Source organism: Notamacropus eugenii, chromosome 4 (genome assembly GCF_028372415.1).
Source record: "Notamacropus eugenii isolate mMacEug1 chromosome 4, mMacEug1.pri_v2, whole genome shotgun sequence".
Classification (NCBI taxonomy): domain Eukaryota; kingdom Metazoa; phylum Chordata; class Mammalia; order Diprotodontia; family Macropodidae; genus Notamacropus; species Notamacropus eugenii.
The window spans coordinates 134,652,348-134,674,169 of record NC_092875.1 but is presented as its reverse complement, the minus strand read 5'-3'; the positions used below and the strand labels follow the sequence as shown (position 1 = coordinate 134,674,169).

Sequence of the window (21,822 nt, the reverse complement as noted above, 5' to 3'; positions counted from 1 at the left end):
GTCTAGCACTGGTAGCTGTTTCTCTGTAAAACTTTCTTAACTTCTACAATGATTTCTTCCTTCTTTTGACATATTTTAGGAATTTTTTTGTCTGCATCATTCAAGTGATGTGTTATTTTGTGTTACCTTACTTAGACTGACAAGCTCTTAAAAGCTAGAAGGGATCTAAGATGCTATTTCAAATCCTTGTTGCTGTTGTTGTTCAGTAACATGCAACTCTTCCTTTTCCCCATGTACCCTGGAACACCACATACTTCTATCCTTCATACTCTCCCAAAGCTTGCTCAAGCCCATGTTCATTGTTTCCATGACACAATCTATCAATTTCATGGTCTTCTGTATCTTTCTCCCTTTGCCTTCAATCTTTCCCAATGAGTCCTGCCTTCTCATTATGTGGCAAAGTAGCAAACTTCAGTTTCAGTATTTGATCTTTCAGTGAATAATACAAATTATTTTCTTTAAGTTGACTGACTTGATCTCCTTGCTTTCCAGGGGATTGTCAAAAGTCTTCTCTAGGACCACAATTCAAAAGTATCAATTCTGTGGTACTCAGGTTTCCTTAAAGTCCAGCTATCATAGCCACATATTGCTACTAAATAAACACAGCTTTGACTATACAGACCTTTGTCAGCAAGGTAAAGTCTCTGCTTTTTAGTATGCTGTCCAGGTTTGCCATAGCTTTCCTTCCAAGGATCAAGTTGTAGTTGCTATCTGCAGTAAGTCCAAGAATATAAAATCTGACACTGCTTCATATCTTCTCCCTCTATTTGCCAAGAAGTGATGGGATCAGTAGCCATAATCTTGTTTTTGTTTTTTTCTTTAATGTTAAGCTTCAAACCAGCTCTTACACTCACCTCTTTCACTCTCATCAATTCTTCTTCACTTTCTACCACCAGAATCATATCATTTATCTGAGATTTTTGATATTTCTCCCAGCAACCTTAATTCTGGCTTTTGATTCATACAGCCTGGAATTTTACACAATGTATTATGCATATAAATTAAACAAATAAGGTGAAAATATACAGCCATGTTGCACTCCTTTTCCAACCTTAAACTCATCAGTTCTTCTATGTTTGATTCTGTTACTTGCCACTTTTTATTGTGATTCACACAAAATTTTAGTGTACTCAATGAAGTAGAAGTTTCTCTGAAACTCCCTTTATTTCTCTATAATTTAGCAAATGTTGGCATTTTGGTTTCTAGTTCCTCTCCCTCTTTAAAAATTAGAGTGCTCTTACTAGAGAGCTCCTGCTCTTCTGGTAATTCTTAGTTCGTACTCTTAAGAAGTCTCATTTGCAGAACTTTAAGAATAACTTCGCTAATGTGTGAAATGAATACAATCATTTGATAATCTGAACATTCTTTGGCATTGCCCTTCTTTAGGACTGGGACATTAACTGATCTTTCCTAATCCAATGGCCACCACTGAGTTTTTCAAATTTGCATTTATACTGAGTACAGCAATTTACATCACTTTAATAGCACTTAGGATTTTAAAGAGTTCAGCTGTTATTCTATCACTTCTGCTGACCTTAATGTTAACAAAGCTTCCTCCAGAATGTCTGACTCTAGATCAGCAACCATGCCATCATGGTTATCAGTGATGTTAAGATTTTTTGGTATAGTTCTTCTGCATATTTCCACTTCTTCTGAATGTTTAACTTGTGTTTAGTTCTTAACATTTTCCAAATCCTACCAAAATTATAAATCATGTATAAAACACACTTGACAAATTGTCATTCAAGCTTTGCTGAGCTTTCCAGTGATAGGCAATTCATTGCCTCCTGGTGCTACTAGTTCTGGTTATCTTGAATGAATGAGCAAGCAGTTTTTTTGATGATGAACCAAACTCTCCCTCTAAATTCTACCTACCCATTACTCCTAATTCTACCCTCTGGGGGTAAAGGATCACAAGTTTCAGCTCTATCTTACATAACAACCTTTAAAATATTAGAAAATTGTTGTCAGGTTCCCCATGATTTTTTCTTTGCCCAGCTAAACACTACACCCCTTTCTTTGAAGTAATTATATCATGATTTCCAGTCACCTACCCATTCTGGCTGCCTTAACCTGTTAGGTACATTTGTTATATTAATGCCAATTCTGAAATTTGGAACTCAATGCTAAATATATTACAGATGTGGTCTAATCAGGATGAGATACAATCTAACTGTTAACTCTCAGATATTAATAGATAGAATATAGATATTAATGTATATTCATACAGACTCATATATACATATGTATGCATATTGTGCTTTATTTATATACCCAATATGACCCAGTGATTTTATCCTTGCTTCTCAGGGTTCACTATATGCACCTTTAATAGAACTGGTTGAATTTTATTTTAAGTTTGTTATACAAAATTGAAACTAAGCATATAATCCCTACTGCCTGAAATATCTACCATCCCATTTTTTTAAATAAAGAAGATACCCACCTATATCTAGTATCCTAGTATGTCTTGATGAATAGTTATTTTATGCAACAGAAAGTCTCTTCATCTTAATCAGAGGTTCCCAAATTTATCAGTTATCACCCCATTTTGAAAAAAAAAATTATTCAGCACCCATCTGAAAATCTCCTTTCTTTACCCCTTCAACAATTTTTTTTTAAATTTGCATCATTTCTATATATGTTATATATATATGTATATATATACATTTTTAAATTATATATCTTAAATTTAATAATTTCTTGTAGATTTGTGGGCTTTTTCTTGTATTAAAAGTTTTTTTTAATATTTATTTAGTTTTAGTTTTCAAAATTCACATTTTCCATTTTAAATTTTCTTCTCCTCCATCCCCAAGAAGGCATGCAATTTGATATAGGTCATGTATGTACAATCATATTAAACATATTTCCATATTAGTCATGTTGTAAAGAAGAATTAGAACCAAAAGGAAAACCACAAGAAAGAAAAGAAAAAGTAAAAACAATATGCTTTAATATGCATTCAGACTCTATAGTTCTTTCTCTGGATATAGATAGCATTTTTTTCATTTCAGTCTTTTGGAATTGTCTTGGATCACTGCATTGCTGAGAAGAGCTAAGTCTATCAAAGTTGGTTATTGCACAATGTTGCTCTTACTGTGTACAATGTTATCCTGGTTCTGCTCACTTCAGTCAACATCAGTTCATACACATCTTCTCAGGTTTGTCTGAAGTCTGTCTGTTCATCATTTCTTATGTAACAATAGTATTCCATTACATTCATATACCACAACTTGTTCAGTCATTCCCCAGTTTATGGGTATCTCAATTTCCAATTCTTTGCCACTACAAAAAGAGCTGCCATATTTTTGTACATGTAGGTCCTTTTCCCATTTTTGTGATCTCTTTAGGATACAAACCTAAAAGGGCTTTGATGGGTCTAAGGGTACACACAATTTTATAGCCTTATAGGCATAGTTCTAAATTGTGTTTCAGAGTGGTTCGATCAATTCACAACTCCACTAACAATGCATTAGTGTTCTAATTTTCCCACATTTTCTCCAACATTTATCATTTTCCTGTTTTGTCATGTTAACCAATCTGATAGGTAAAAGGTGGTACCTCAGAGTTGTTCTAATTTGCATATCTCTAATCAAAAGTGATTTAGAGTATTTTTCATATGACTATAGATAGCTTTCATTTCTTTATCTGAAAACTGCCTGTTCATATCCTTTGAACATTTATCAACTGGGAAATGATTTGTATTCTTATAAATTTGACTCACTTCTCTATGTATTTTGGAAATGAGGCTTGATTGTAAAAATTATTTCCCAGTTTTCTTCTTCCCTTCTACTCTTGGTCCTGCATTGAAATTTTGATGATGCAATATTGCATCATGTAACCCATACAGTATTGTATTGTAAACAAATCATCATATGCACATATTCTTGCTGACACATGCTGGACTTGTCAACAATGCACAAAATGCTTACCTGCCAATACTTCTTTGTTAAGACCTGTTGGTAGACTTGTTCATTGATTTATAACTTGAATTTTACGTGTTTGTTTGGAAAACAGTGTAATCACTATAACTTTAAGTCTTTTACACAACAGATGCAACATGTATGAAGTTTTTCAAAATTTTCTTCTTTCTTTATGTTTTTGTGTATGGTTAATGTATTTTTAATGGAATGGGAAGATCTTTCCCATCCATTAATAGGCCTGTGTGACCTGCTTAAGTCACATGGAAACCTGAGTCACATGAGTTTGAGTGATATGAAGCTTGTGATGGAAGGAGTTTGCTGAAAGAGTAGAACAGGAAGGGATGGAGCAGGAAGGGTTGAACAAGAAGAGGTAGAGCTGAGAGAAAGTTGGTCAGACTAGGCAGAACTGGGAAGGACAGAGGAAACAGGCAGTTAGGATTGTGAGTGTTTGTTCATGGGAAAGCCTCACAATGTGCATAGACTTCTTGCTTCTTATGATGGATTCCCTTGTTGCTATGATGAATTTGACTTTCTGGTGTTTAACTAAATGTCTTGGTTTTGTCCTCCATAGGACATAGGTCTGTTGTATTTTGTGATAAAGAATTATGCATGCATATTCATGGCCTCAGTGGGCACTGTGAATATTATATTGGTGCTACATTCCACCAGCCCCCTTATTTTTGTTCAATGCCTCCAACTGAACCCAAGGCTACTACCATCCCCCCCGGGATCTTTCCAGTACCCCCCCCTCGAGGGGGCAGTACCACTCACTGTGGGAACCTATTAATCAATTATAAATGACTATAGTCAAGAGATCAAATGATTTGAACTTCTTTGCAGGGCAGAGGAATTAGCACAACACCTTATACATAGGAATTGTACAATATATCAGTGAAACTTAGGATCTTTGTTGACTGATGCCTTGACTGATTTTTCCCTCCTGGTGTAGCCCTGGGACTTTGAAAATAAGAGCACCAAAGGTCTCACAATATGCAGAGCAGATAATAGCTCTCACTTAAAAAAAAAAAAAAACCAAGAAGAACAAAAAACACCCTCTTTTTGGTATTTCAAGTCCTTTTGAAATCTGATCCCAGTCTTTTTCAAGTTTGGGTTTTTGTTTGTGTTATATAATACTTCCCTTCACACACTGAACAGTTCAGTTAAACTGTCCTATTTGCATTCCCCATATATAGTAGTCAGTATGGGCTCAATGGAACCCATCTCCAAAGTTGGATGCGTTCTCTGCCTCTTAGAATCCCCAGCTCTCTTAAAGGTTCACCTTAAAGACCAACTCTTACAATAGGTCTTTTTTGATCTTTCCCAGATAAGCCCCTTCTGCTACTTTAAATGTGCATAGTACACATTTTTCACTAATGTGCACATTTAGTTCTCCTTCCAATAGAATACAATTTCCTCAAAAGCAGAGGCTATTTGACTTGTCTTTTTGTATCTTCAATGCTTAGTTCACTTTCTGATATCCTGATGACACTATCATCATTATTAAAAACAACAACATGAATTTCTTAAGTCTTTATTATGTGTCAAACATTGTGCTAAATTCTAAGAATACCAAGAAAGACAAAAAACACGGTCCTTGCCCTGAAAGAGCTCAGATTCTAAAGAAAGAATGTAGAAGAGGGATCCAGGAAAGGTCTTTTGTAGAAGATGAGATGTGAGCTAAATCTTTATGGAAACCCACAGAATTACAGTGGAAAATGAATGAATGAATTTATAAAGTGCTTTTCAACTTACAAAGAACATTCTTCATAGAAATCTTACGTGATAAATAGAACAATTTATATCATCATTTAACTGATGAGAAATTAGAGGCTCAGAAAGCTTAAATGGATTACCCTCCATTACATAACTCACAAGGAAGAGAACAATATTCAAACCTAGTTTATTGTACTATAAATCTAGTTCTCTTCCCACTATTTTGTGCTTATTTTATAACTCATAACCAAGTTTAAGTATTCTGCATGCTTTCCACATATTGAAATGTCATACATGTGGCTGAGAAGACCCTCCAAAGATGGGTATAACTGGAGAGAGAGTGGATGCAAGAAGAAGGGGAATAGATATTGGTGAATCATTCTTTCTTCAAAGGCTACCTGTCTTACGAATTGCTATATGTCCCTACATTCTTACTATAGCAGTACTCTTGCATTCTTTCATTAGAATTCCAACTTTTGGCATTCTAGAAAAGGAAAAAGATGGTCTTGATGCTAACCTTCTCCCTAATCACCTGAGTTCCTGTATTACCAATACTTGAGTCTTACAGAGTTCTAGGAGAACTTTGCCTGTGTGTGTGTGTGTGTGTGTGTGTGTGTGTGTGTGTGTGTGTGTGTGTGTGTGTGCTGGACAGGATGAGCAAAAGGAAAAAAATCTTTTGTATAAGAATGAAAATCACATAAATAAGAATTATGCATATACCAGTCCACTCTCCACCTGAATGTTTCAAGATCTTAAAAATACCCAGGCTGTGGTCTCATTTTAAGAAAAGTACACAGGCTAACTATGATCATTCTTTCTTCCTCTCATCTTTGCTATTGACTGGACATCTTTTTTTTGTCATATCTTAGCAGCCTTATCACTCTGGAAGATCACTCCATCCCAGCATTTTTCTCTTTCCTTTAAAATCACTCTCTTCCAACAGTTCCTTCATCACTTGACCATGTCTTCCTACAACCTTAGTTTTATGAAAAGTGAACAGTCATGATCACTCCTTAATCCCTTCTGAGTTTCATTCTTGACTTCATTTTCCCACTCATAAATGTTTGTGTTCACTCTCTCTCCTCCATTTTTTAGCTTCTTTAATTAGAATGTAAGTTCCTTGAGGTGGTAGACAGTCATTCCTTTTTCTTGAATCTGTTTTTCCAGTCCTTGATGCAGTACCATTCCATACATGTGTGTATGTGTATATATGTGTGTATATGTACATGTGTGTGGGTGTGTACATACACATCCACACATTTGGATCCAATGTAAAAGACGTTATAACTGTAGAAGTTTGGAAAATAATCACAGTGATTCTCATTTTAATATGAGCATTATGGGGTGGAAAGAGCATTCACAGTGGCAAAGAATTGACAGATTAGAAACAAGTGAATAGCAGACTATTGTGGATATGGAACAGATCGGATTAAACAATGGCTGATGATGGGTAAGCATTTCAAATATCCATATTAATTAAGTATCCTAGACTTGCTGATGTATTCATAAAATTCAGAGTTAATTAATAGATATCTAAATGTATTATCAGAAAATGACAAGTTGGAGGTACGTTAAGTATGTACTCCTATACATTCAGAACTACATGCACAATTTGTAAGAAAAAAATTAAAGTCTATAAAAGAAAGGAAAGGACAGACAGAAAATAAAGAGTTTTTAATTTTGAACAGTTAATAACCATTTTCTCATGGACTTTTCTCCCAAGTCATCCAAGAAATGGAGATGTCAACTATTCTGTCATTTTGCCAACCGTGTTCAAAATAGTTCAGTAAATTTCCCACAAGGATTTCAATCTCTGTTTGCCAGTTCAAGTGGTGAGAATATTGAACTTGACATGTCACATCTCATACTCCTGAAGGCAGCAAATAGTTTAGTTGATATATTTCATTAAAGGATAAGATAAATTCCAAGCATCAAATGTCAATAATGATGAGTTTTCACTTTTGTCAAGGAATAGCACCATTATTCTCCAGAAGTCATCAGTTTGTAACCTCATGCTGAAGATTTTCAGAACTTTCTTATATATTAGGGGTTTGGGATATAGCAATGAACTGCATGAAGCTAATTGCAATGGAAACCATAGGAATGAACAATTACTTGAATTTGGAATTCATTGTCATAAGTTATCTCACATTCAGAGCTACAAAAGCCAAATGGATTCCAAACTCCATTTTGTCTCATAAAATTTGTCAACACTGATATCTCTAATAACTAATATGTCATTAGGATTTTACAAAGTTTCATTTTGTTAGTACTGAAGAAAGGCTGGGCAGTAAATTCCCTTTATCTGTGATTGGAACATGGCAATATCCAGCCCATTAAAAACTGCCATTTAATTAGAACAGAAAATGATACATTTCATTCCCCTTAAGGTTGTCTTTAAAACACTAATTGGGATGTTGAGTGAATTAGGATTTCTGTCCATCTAGCATGTATTTTATTCAAATCTCATCAGCAAAAATGAGATTGAGGAGGGGAGAGGGGATAAAGGTGAATGATTGCAATAATGTGGAGTTTTATTCATACTGCTGTTGCCGTTTCATACTACTAAGATAATGGTGATGATAATTAGTCCATCTTTATATCACAGCAGATGATGCCAGTAAATTTATTGGCATGTAATCTTTACTACATATTTATCTTGGAATACAGTCAAAATGACAGAAGAGTTAGTGTCAAAAAAAAAATAGATCCAATCTACTGCTTGGTTTAGAGGTTGAGAGATGTAATCAGGTACATTCAAGAAGACACACAGGAAAATCTAGAACCTAAGGGTAGCAGCCCAGTGCTGTATATCTGAGAAGGGCACAAAGACAGAAAGGACTTAAGTGATATTATTATGGGAGTGTACTACAAACCTCTCCATCTCCTTTCTAAAGAATGTTTAGTGTATGCTTTCTTACTATAGTAAAAAAAAAATCTCAAAGAGGTAAAATATAATGATAGGATAGAGAGAGGAGGAGAAAAATAGCAGCCATCCAGGCCTTTGCTGGAAGTCTCATTATGCTAAATGCAAACATTATGCTGACTTCAAAGACAGGTTCTTTCCTTGTCTTTTTAACAAAGCAATCATGGTGGCAAAGAAACTTGGGTGACTTTATTAACACACTGAATAGCAGAATCCACTCCCTGGAATTATAGGACAGACTGAATGAGATAATCAACACATACATACATATGTATGTGTATGATATACATATATATCCATTGTGTTCATCCTTTGTTGCTGAAGAAGACCATGATGACATCAGAGAAATAATGACATGGCTAACACTTGACTTTGTTTTGAGTGAGGGAGGGCTGTGCAAGGTCACCAGCCTCACTTTTTCCTCATGAGCCATCTGGATCCAGCGACCAGATATTCATCTAAATGACTGGAGGTGGCCCAGAACGTAATGGGAGATCTGGGCCCCATAAGCCAAGACCAATTCAGGTATTCACTTAGGGTGAGGTAACACCCACTCAGTGAATAGTGTTTAAGAAGTATTCAGGGGATGGCCCCTTTAATGAGTCAAGGAAAAAATCACCAAATCAAGTTGGGAGGGAAACAGCAGCAGTTACTGTTGATAATCACTCTTAAGCCAGGAGGTGCTGAAAACAACCCTTAGATGGAGCTTGAGAAGGGGCCTAGTGTTGTCCATTCTGTGGGCTTCAGGGTATAGTAGGTTTAAGGATGACTTTATTAACACTGTATGGCAGAATCATCTCCAGAGAGATTTCAACTCACTAGAATGATGGAACAGAATGAGTAAGAGGATCAACACATATATTAATATGTACATATATGTGTGTGTGTGTGTATGATATCCATATATAGCCATATATATGGATATACATATAATATATATATACATATAATATATATATATATCATAAATGACTGTAAAGTACTACATTTCTGCACTTTATTTCAAATACTCAATTTCACAAGCATAAAATGGTAGAAACACAGCTAGGTAATGGTCTGTATGAAAATATATGTTTTTATTTTTGTTTTTGTTCTGCAGGTTCTGTATGGGTCACCAATGAAGCATGGTAACCAAAGAAACTAGCCCAGTTAATCCTGAGAGGTGCATTAATAGATTCCATAACAAGCAAAGTGATGGTCCTACTAGATTCTGATCTGGCCAGACTAAATCTGGAGTCCTGTGTTATACCGTGGGCACTACATTTAAGAAGTAAGGTATTTTGACAAGTACAAGGACTTGTTTGTTTTTCTTATCCAGTTGTTTCTGACTTAATGACTCTACTTGAGGCAAAGATACTGGGGTGGTTTGCCATTTCCTTCTCTAGCTCATTTTACAGATAAGGAACTGAGGCAAACAGGTTTAAATGATATACCCAGGGTCACATATCCAATAAGTGTCTAAGGTTGGATTTGAATTTAGGTCATCCTGATTCAGGGCCTAGCACTCTATCCACTGAGCTAGATGCTTATTGAGTGCTTCTAGAGGAAGGCAATCATTTCCAATTGTACTGAGAACTATACTGTTATAAGAATCATTTGAAGGAACTGGGAATTTTTAGCCTAGAGAATTGAAGACTTGGAAGTTACTGTGTGTGGGTACTGGCTCCAAGGACCTTGGGAGGGCTAGATTATTAAATTTTCTTTATAATCATTTACACTTTGGAAATCAGTAAATGATACAGATTAGGACTTGATTTATCTATTGTTGTTAATGCTAATTGTCTAGATAATTCTCTAATCTCAGTCTGTTATCTGAAAATGAATCTGATATTTCTTGCCCCAATCCATTCCACTCCACACACACACACACACACACTTATCTCAATAATGCCCCACTTTTTACTTTGCCATGAATTTCCAGTTTGATCCTTTAACATCACTTCCTATCACTGGTTATTTCCACCTTTGGGGAATGTCCACCTAATCCTATACATTGTCTTATTGCCAATTTCTATCCACACAAGATCTTTCTTGCTTCAATTCCTAAAGTAGGACAAAACTCACAGAATCACCCCTTTCAGAAATCCTTGGCAGATTCCAGTCTGAGGTCTGCCCTGGGTTCAAACCAAGTAAGTAAGTCAGTCAAAACACTACATCTGAGAGTACTGAAATAAATACTGTCTGTAACATCTGTAGAATCATGGAGAAAACATGAGGTATTAAATGTCTACAAACTGAGCAAAAATGTTTTCCTCATTTTGTAAAAGTGGAGAAAAGGTAAAATATAAAAACTATGTACTTTAAATCTTGATTCTGTCCCCCTAAAAATTCTACAAGATACTTGATGAATTGTCAGTACTTATTAAAGAAAATCATTTTTTGCTCAGAGCCAAAACCAGGTTCCTAAATACATGACATGTTAGACTAACTTCATTTTCTTCTGCTACACTGGTAATCCAAAAAAAAAAAAAAAATATATATATATATATATATATATATATATATATATATATATATATAGAATATATATACTAAATATATCTACAAATTTAGAAGGCCATAACTCAGTCTCTTTTTATATTCTTTAGCATATGAATCCACATAATGTCTATTGGATGTTAAAACAATTAGATACATTTATAGCTGGCTTACGGAATATACACTGCATGATGGATAAACATCAAATGAGATCTCCTTCTTTACCAGTATGTCGGTGGGCTTTTCCTTCTCATTCAACATTTCAATCAATGACTTGGATGCAGACACAGAAGGTATACTAATGAAAATCTGAGATGACATGAAGCTAGGAGAGATAGCAAATAATTTGAATGACAAAATTGGACTCCAGAAAATCTTGGCAATCTGGACAATGGGGTGAAATAAAATGTAACCAAAGGAAATGTAAATATTTTACTTTAAATAGTTTAAAACATCAATACAAGATAGGGGAGATATGGTTTAGTAGACATTAACCTTGAGAAAAATTGGGTGCTTTTATTTATAGTAAACTAAGTATGAGTCAATAATTTGAAGTAGATGTCAAAATAAATAATGAAATCTTTGACTGCATTAACATTATTATATAGTTTATAAAATAGGGGCAGAGAGATCTCATTGTGCTCTTTGATGGTCAGATCAAACCAAGTATATTATATTCAGTCCTAGAAATCACATTTTAAGAGAATCACTGAAAAACTTAGAGTGTCCCCAGAGAATAACTAGAATAGTTTTCTAGGTTCAGAAATAAGAGAGCAATCAATCTTACATGTACTGTTTTAAATAGAATGATATGTTCTCTGCTAATTCCTATAACAATCTCTCAGGTGTGTATTTGTATATTTTATTGAAATGTATAGAAGTTGGAATGAGGAAGACACAGACTGCAAAATCATCTTACACTTAAAAAGGTATGTGACTAGCTAGTTACTTAATTTCTCTGATTCTCAGTTTTCACATCTGTAAAACAATTATAGTACCTAGAGTATCTACCTCAGAAAGTAACAGAAACTGAAGCGGTTTAATATAAGAGCTTTACAAATCTTAATGCATGTGAATGTCATTCATTATACACCTCCCCTCTCTCCCCTACACACACACACACACACACACACACACACACACACACACACACACACACACACGACACATACACGACACATACACGACACACACGACGTATAAATGAATGATTCTCCTAGGAGCAGCTGTGCTAGGGCAAAGGGAGGAGTGTGTTCAGAATCTGAACCTCTAATACTGCACATTATGTAATTAATTGATTGTAATGATAAAGAGATGAGGTTCGGAGCAGAACAACACAAATATGAAGGATCTTCTTTATTAGGTAATCACAGTCTTTGGATTTTTCCCCAATCTGCTTAGAATGCGAACTAGATATTTTCTGGTGAATGAAACTAACGAAGGAGAGGTTGAACATTTAACAATAAATTCCATTCTTGGATGCTACACCATGACGCCTCAAGATTCTTAATGACTTCAATAGGAATGGCATAATTTGCTCTGAGTTTCAAAATAAGCCTCATTCAAAATGCTTAGTAACAGTCGAAGCACATCCTGAGAAAGGATAGAATTCAAACTTAATTGCTTCACTTTTTCAAGCATATCACTACAAAATAGCCATATTACAACATACAATGACCAATTAGAATTGTGATAGATTGCATATTAGAACTCTATATTTGTAGTAATGTTCACATTATTTCATTCCCTTCCATATTTACTTTTATATTATAAAGCTATGAAATAGGCTTTATAAATATGCTTTCTGAATTACATTATCACCTTGAAATGTGAATTCACTAGAGAGAAAGTAATTTTATTTACCCCTAAAAAAAAGACAGAGTGGTTCTGAAAAGGCAGATAATTAAATCCTAGTACTGAAAATTTGACTTATCATATTTTCCAGACAGTAAACCCCTGTGATGTGTTGGCATTGATTTGAAATTATCCAGTGTAGTGCTAATTTCCTCTTCTGACAGGCATTTTCTTGTTGTTTATCATAAAAAAAAGGCATTAACACCATGGCTAATTGGGGGTAGTCATATGATATGAAATGTGGCTCATTTGGAAGCTTTAATACTCTGTCAACTGGAGACCTAATTCTTTTTCATTAAAATTATATAAAGTATGCCTCAAACTATAAACTGTGGATGACAATCTAAGGATATAAGTGATTTTGTCAGATGGATAGGTTCTCAAGTCAAATCATAAAAACAGAGGTAATACAAAACTTAAAAATCACTGGACAAAGAAAATGAAATATAATCCAATTGACTATTAAGACATCGCTAAATTCAAAAAATAAATAAAACATGGCTTGAAAATAGTTTGCCGATCATTATGGAATGTGTTCAAGTAGATAGATTGTTGCCATCCCTACAAGGGTTGGCCTCAAGTTAACCTCTCAGGGGTTAAGGCATTTTAAGCAATGGGAACAATTAGGGAGCTGAGGTAATGGTGTTACTCTCCTTTCCAGGCAGACAGAACAGGTAGATTAGCAGAATCATCAGTGTAGAGATAGAAATTAAACTAATTGGAATGGATGAGGTAATCAAGTGAAAAAAGCATAGAGAGGTAAGAGAAAGGACAGCTTTATGATACACATAAACTTATGAGATTTGATATGTATGATGATAGAGTGCAAGAAACCAGCAAGGAGTAGCTAGACAGATAGAAGACCTAATCAAGAGTTGTATCATTAAAATAAAAACAAAAATCTCCACCAATATTTAGAGGGATATTCACAAATCATAAATCATTCTGAGACAGGCCTCTATTGCAAGTAATTCATCAAACTGGAAAAGGCTGAATTTTGTTGAAATTACGAAGAAGAATGTTACTTATTTTTCGTTCAAATCTCACTTGACTTGGTAGGCACTATGTTCAATGGAGGCAACTGGTTACTGGCAGTTGGGCAATAAGTAATGGACATGTCTGCACTACCTCAACCATAGCATCAACAAATCCAACAAATCCAGTAAATCATATTTTCAAAGGCATTAACTATGAACTAGTTTTATAATGAAACAAACAAAAATATTTGAATATATTCAATCTTTAGTTTAAGAAAATGGGACTGAAGAGGACAGGAAGACTTCAGAGGTCTTGGATCACTGTTTACAAATATTTAAAATGTTGCTATGTAGACTAAAGATTAGACTTTTGCAGCTTGGCCAAAGAGCTCAGAACTAGGGCAAAAGCTTTCAAATTAGAGTGAGGCAGATTTCAGCGCAGTATGGGGACAATTCTTTTAGTAAGAGCTGTCAAAAAATGGAATAGTTTCCCTAATAAGGTTAACGAGTCACCTGCCTTCATTGGTATCCAGCAGACATGAGGGATGCCCATTTGTCAGAAATGTTTTGGAGGCAAGTTAGACTTTAGGTGAGAAATTACAATAATGAAGAGAATGGTCCATTTGAATATCCAGAATGAATATAATCAAATATATTTTAAAAGCCCAAGCATGAATAATTTAGTTGAAATTTCCTCATGAAAATTAGCTAAAGTCTCAGAATTCTAGAAATTCATAAAAATTTGTCATTTAAAAAGGAACTGATATAGAATTCATTCAGGAATGTTAGAAAATGTAAACAAAAGCAAATCATAAGTCCCCTTTCTTTGAGAGTATCAGAATATTGGACCATGTTAGGTCTATTTTTAAAAAGGAAGTGAAGGCTACAAAAGTAGGAATATAGAACCAATAAAAAAAAAAACTTTCATATTACTCTTTCTTTGACCCTAGGAACATGTTACCATGTGTGACATATTCAAATATGTAAAACACAGAAAACAACCCTGCCTTCATGAGGGCTCCGTGAGAAAATTCATTTCTGCAAAATGTTTTAAATGTTTGGAACTCTATCATTTGCTGGGATTTTCAGCACTTTCAGTACTACCATCCCTCTAAGATATATCTTCTCAGTGTTGCCTGGGGAGGCTGAATGGAAGACTGCCAAGTTATTGAACTCCCAGATGAGCTGGAAATATCTCCATTTACTCTTCTGCCAAACAGAGTGAAAGCAAGGTTTGGAACAAGTGAACTCAAAATCAAACTAAGAGACATGCCCTAGGTAAGCAGAAAACTAAACCATCTGAGGGTAAAAAACAGGTTAATTGATCGAGTATTTTAACTCAGAGGTTAAAAAAGGGAGGGAGGGGGCAAAAGCTATATAAAAAAGTGATGTTCTGAGAAAGAAACAGATAAAAAGGAAAGAGATAAAAAAACCTTAGGTGAGGGAAAATATGTATGTTTCTCACACACATACACACACACACACACACACATACACATGGCTTGAGAATTAAGGTCAGACAAAAAAAAAAACCCTACCCCATAACAGTAACCCTAAACCAAGTAGTAGTAGAGTAAGGGAATATCAATAAACTATGAAAACTGAAGTATTTATTCTTTGAATGGGCAGTTTATAAACCACAAGCCTTTGCTAAAACAAGAAAACTAGCAAAAAGAAAGAAAAGAAAAAGAGACCAGATTCACATACTTCTGAAGCCAAGATAGCATAATTGGCAAGACTGATATTTAAATAATATATGTGGTATTAACTTTTTCCAAATATAATTTGTTGATTAACTAGCTCTTTTGGAGAAAAAAATAATGACTTCTCTCCACGTAACTTTCACAAACAGTAGGACTGAAAATGAGGCAGAATTGGACCATGAGACTAAATTGATGAGAATACCTTTCGTTTTACCAGAGCAGGGTCTTCTCTATTTAAAACTGATTTTTAGAAAGACAATAGCCAGTCACAAGTAAGTCTTGAAATGCAAATGATAAAATTTTCCTTTCATCCCTTGGAGAGAACTAAGGAGTAGGATAAAGATGTTCTAACAAGAAGGAAGACAATTACATGAATCCCTTTAGGTCAGTTCACAGTGGAAAGATAATTGGCTGTAAGACACTCAGAAATTCCTGTCTCCAGAGCTTTATTCTTTTCTGGTGGGAAATCGTAGCATTCTTGGTTGCTGTGGTCTGGTTGTCCTCTGCCAGGCCATGTATTAGATCATATTACATCATATCATTTCTTATCATACATCACATCAAATCACATCATATCATATAACAGCTAATCTTTTTTTAATTTGTTCTTATTTTTATTTTTCCCTGAAAGGTAAGGTCTCAGCTTTCTCTGACTTCCATAATCTTTCTCTAAGCAGGTGGTGAAAAATATCTCCATTACCCTTTATTTTTCTCCTCCTCATTCCTCTCTATTTTTCTCCTTCCTACTCATCTCTTTATTCTTTTGTCTGGTAGGGGTGGGAAGCTGATACAACAGGAACCTAGAAGTGGTGGTATTTCTAAGATCTATGCAAGAATGTCCATTAGTCAACCCTGAAGAACTATATATTCTTATAAAACTACCAATTAAATATAAAAAAATTATTTAATGAGTTGGTGTATAGAACACGATACAGTACAAAAAGTATTTGAAAAGCTCTGAATAATAGTGGAATAATTTCATTAAATGTAAATGAAATGACTAGAAAAGAGATTTCAGGTGAAACTTGATCAATGACCTTTCTAAACAATTTCTTTCTATAATATTAAAATTGAGACCTATTAAACCATACTAAAATTTTGGATTTTATTCGGAACTGTAATTTTATTGGTATCAGCTTCTGATGAAGAAACTCTTTCTCCCAGTGCATATCTGCACCTCATATACATTTTAGACACCTTGGGCACTGAAAGGTAAATGACTTGTACAGATTCACATACCCAGCATAGAAGAGGTAGGACTTGAATTCAGGTATTCCTGACCTCAAGACCAGCTCTCAATCCATTACCTAACCCTACCTTGCTAACTTGCTATCATGATAATGTAAGAATAAATATAGAGGTGGCTATAACACACCGTCTTCTGCTATTACATTTAAAAGTGGCAACTTGAAGTCTGTCATTAATAAGCAGGGATTTCTGTCTTGGAATTTAGCATGCAAATGCTCTCCTAGTTTCTTTCTATGCAAAACAAAAAAACAATAGTTTTAAAAATACATTCCTTCACAGAAACTAAGATTCCTCCATGACTGTCTTTCCCTAGGTTCAGTTTAATCTCAGAAGTCTTCTTTTTGTTTCATATAAAAAAAAAAAAAAATTACCCTCTATGATTTTTCACTCAGCTGAAAATATCTCAGAATGAAATGTTAAGATTTCATTAATGCTATGCTATTCTCCTTCCCATATTACTAATAAAAGGTTTAATAAAAACTCCCACCTACTTGGACACATTTGCATTCATTATAATTTTGCTTTTTATCTCCAAGTTCATAGCCTATCTATTATAAACTAAGTTTGCAAATGTCTTCCCCAGGAGCAATACTGCCATTACCCAAGTGAGAAATGTACCTTTCCAAAGAGTCCCTGAGTATGCTTATAAACTTTGTCACAAAATTATGAACCTATTAAAAATTTTCCAAGCATTACTCATTAAAGAGCCAAGTATATAAGCGATACTGTGGCCTCCTCTGAGGAGATCCAAACTTAATAAGCTAAGCAAAATATATTCCAGGATTATGAGTTTGTTGTCAAATCTTTCCAACCTTAAAGATACTCAGAACTTGGTCATTTTTATTACTCAAACGATAATAGTCATTATACAATATTAAACATTCTAGAATATAATCCAGTCACAGAGATCTGTCTACATGAAATTTGTCAGTCCCTCATCCAAGGGGGTTAAGAAATTAAAAACAGACAAATAAAAAAAAAAAAAACCTTATCCTAAAATACCTTATCTAGAATTCACTCTCATGGTACATTTCCTGAAGATCTGTCTGTACCACAACTACATTATCAAATTTTGTGGTAGTGTTGTCATTTTATAAAATGAAAACTAGAAGTCACCCTATATGAAAACTTCTTGAACAGAATTGTATGGTCAAACCTATAGTTAACAATATCAATTTGGCAGTTGAGTGGAAGATGAATTGGAGAAGAGAGAAATGGAAAGAAGGGAAAGAAATTAGGAAGCTATTGTAATCCATAAAGTGAGAGGAGATAAGAATCTAAATTAGGGGAGTGGAAATGTGACTGGAGAGATATTTGTGGAGTCAGAACTGATACGACTGGACAATTGATTGGAAAGGATAAGTGAGCTGAGTGAAAGGACAGAGCTGAGAATAACTGGATCTGTTAATCTTGATAGTGGAGCTCTAACCAGAAAGTCTTCAGGCCAAGATTTGTTATCAAGAGTTTCTTTGAAAATTCATCAGGGATTGCCATTTCTACATAGTTAGTTTGATCTTAAATGGTCCCTTTTGACTCTTAATCTTAGAACAGTAGATGCTTTGTGGTAAACTGCTTGAGGGCAGGAATGAATTCACTGCTACCTTTTCCCTGTACATAGGAGGATCCTACTACACGGCTACTGAATGAAAGAAAAATCAGTTTGCTAACCCTGGCTATCAACCTGTTTGAAATCCTACGGCATTAATTAGATCATTCCATTGTCAGGCGTTCTACTCCATGATCTCTCTACTTATGTCTCTACCATACTCTGGTCCCTTGTTGAACATTTCTTATTAATCTATACTCTATCCTTTTTCCAATGCCTTCCTAGCACCTGCTTCTATCATAATACATGGTCTACTGACCCTACAACCCTGCCTGCTAGTCAAACACTGTCTAACTGATTATTCTGCCTGTCTGAGTCAGTATATTTGCCTGTGAACATCTAATATACAAAGAAATATGGTATCTTCTTTTTTTAATCTTAGAATAAGAGAAAAATATAACTTTAGAACTGAGATCTAAAATCCTGATTTTTATAGATAAGAACATTGAGGCTCAGAAAAATTAATCTTCCCAGTCCTTGTGCTTCAGTTAAAGTTGACTATAAAACAAATGTTTTCTTATTCACAAAATATGGGATTTGTACTAGATGGACTTTGCATGTTCCCTTAAAGTTATAAATATATTATCTTCTTAATCCTTAATTATGTATTCAACCTGGGCAGCTAGGTCACACAGTAGAGTGATCACTCAGGCAGGAGGCAGGAAGACACAAGTTAAAATTTAGCCTCCAACTTTTACTAGCTGTGCGACCCTGGACAAGACACTTAACCTGATTTATCAAAGTTTCTTCATCTATAAAATGAGCTGGAGATGGAAATGGGAAACTACTCAGGTATCTCTGCCAAAAAAATCTCAAAGAGGGTCACAAAGAATCAGACACAACTGAAAATGTATTCAACCATTATTCCAGTCCCAATGTCTATCCAGAACTTCATGTATATCTTTGATTTATGCTACTTCTCAAGATCACGTTGATGTAGTGTGGCGCTTTGGAAAGTATCAGGAATACCTGAGAATATTACCATGGACAAATGACTTAACCTCTAGTATCTATAAAATGGCAATATTTGCAAAGCATTCATGTGAAAAAAGTAAAACCATGAAGTGCTGTAGAAATGACTTCATATTCTTTCCCAAAGAGGTTCATCTCAAGTAAATGCTCTGATTCTTATTTCAAGATATTGGTGATTTATGTGAAAGGAACGTAGCATAATAATCAAAAGAATAACTAGTTTTTAAATAATGCTTTAAAGTTTGCCATGCAACTTATAAATATTATCTTCTTTGATCCTGACAACATCCTGGGAGTTAGTGCTGTTACCATAAGGAAACATATGATATATGATGGAAGTAAAAACAAAACAAAACAAAATAAAAAAAGAATTCGCAACTGAGGGAAGATGAAGTGATTAAGATGACACTGAGTCTGAGTGACAGGAAAGATTCTGATGTCCTTAACAATAATAGGGTAGTTGTTAAGGGTAAGTTTCAGGAAAGATAATGAATTGATTTCAGTGATACAGAGTATAACCCAGCTATGGTTTCTGATCCTGTCTAACTCACTTTATCTCTCTCAAAATTAAAATGTGGGTGGGTTGTTAACAAACCACTGCCTCTGGGTGCAGAACTTTCCCTCTGAAGGGTATGTATCATAGCCATAAGCTAATCTGTGGAAGAAGAACATCTGCCCCATTACTGCTATAGGTGCCTAGGTAGAAATTAGTTTGCAACTGCTCAAGGAACAAGCTGAGAAGAGGATCAAATATAAAATCCTCTTTTAGGTATTCGAAGCCTTTTATAACTTGTCCCCTCCTACCTTGACAGTCTTTTAAACCTTACTGCTTCCCCCTACATACACATATATACTCTGCCATCCACTGATGAGGACCTCTGGCTGTTCCTTACATAAGACAATCCATAACCCAACTGTGTATTTTCATGCCTAAAATTCTCACTCTCCTACATCTATGCTTCATGGCTTCCATGGTTTTCTTTAAATCTCAGCTAAAATAACATCTTGTAAAGGAAGCCTTTCTTGACACCCTTTAATACTTAGTCCCTTTCTTCTGTTGATTATGTCCAATTAATGCTGCATGTATCTTGTTTATATGTAGTTGTTTTCACATAGTCTCCCCTCTGAATGCACTGTGAGTGTCTTGAGTGCAGGATCAGATAAGATATTTCATATGGTCCATTGCAAGCAAAAAAGTCTATCATCCCATTATTGACATATGACATTTAAAGTTTTGGAGAGTACCTTCCTAACAACCCTTTGAGGTTGGAAATCCATTCATCCTCATGGCCATTTTAGAGATGAGGGAATCCTCCATTCATCCACCAAAGTGATTTTCCTAAAATACAGGTCTATCCATGTCACTCATACTAAAAAAACTCTAATGGCCCCCAGGATCAAATACAAGATCCTGTATGGTATGAAAGACCTTTCATAAACTGCCCTACCTTTCCATTCTTGTTACATCTTAACTCCTGCCACATACCTTTTGTATGTGGACACTAGCCTCCTTCCTATTCCATGAACAAGATAGACCATCTCTTGCTCGTGATACTTTCTGTAGCTGTCCTCCACATCTAGTATGTTCTCCCTTCTCAACTCCAACTACTGAGATCCCTGACTTCCTTCCAGTCCCATCTAAAATCCCACCTTCTACAGGAAGAATCCCTCTTAATTCTAGTGTCTTTCCTTTCTTAAGGATTTCTATGTATCCTACATATAGCCTGTTTGTTTGTTGGAACTACAAGGATACTTTATATTTTCCACACTTCAAGGCTTGGTAAACAGAACAACTAATTTGAGTCCATAGCTAGCCAACACTCACTCCTAAGTGTAATGAATTAATTTTATACCTACAGACTGATATTTTAATGTTTTCTTCTAAGGATATATTTTTGGCATCTTATGCCTATAATATATCATACTGTAAGAACTGTAAAGGTAGGAAGTGTCTCAAGTTGCAAGAAATGCTGAAATGTTAAAATCATCAACTCGGTTGAAAAGAATCAAAATGCCACTGAAAAAATTACAAACTGTTAATATAAAGCAACTGTCATCACAGCTAGCACCATTTCACACAGCAAAATCAAGCCACATGGTTGAGTAAGAAATGCATCTTAAGAGAGAGACAGAAGGCAGCATTTGCAAGTTAAACCACCAGGTATAACAGTCCAGGACCTCAAAACTTAGGGCCTTAAGAATTGTAATGCCCTTCACATCATTTGCTTGTTCTACTTCTAGAAAGCCTTTGAGGGATGAAGGCCCACCTTCCTTGCCACCACAAATACCAAATGCCAAACAAAGATGACTGATGAGAAGGTAAGCCTAAGAGCCCTGGGAGCACCCAGAGTCCATACTGATCCTTTAGGACAGAGGCTGAATAGGGACTTGAAGCAAAAAATTCTGACCTTTATTCAGGAAG

General features: G+C 35.0%; 1 protein-coding gene across 3 annotated transcripts in view; it reads right to left on the bottom strand.

The window, feature by feature from the left end:
• The window catches only part of CSMD3 (CUB and Sushi multiple domains 3), a 1,632,969-nt gene that overhangs the window by 621,617 nt on the left and 989,530 nt on the right, over nucleotides 1-21,822 (bottom strand). The window lies entirely within an intron of this gene.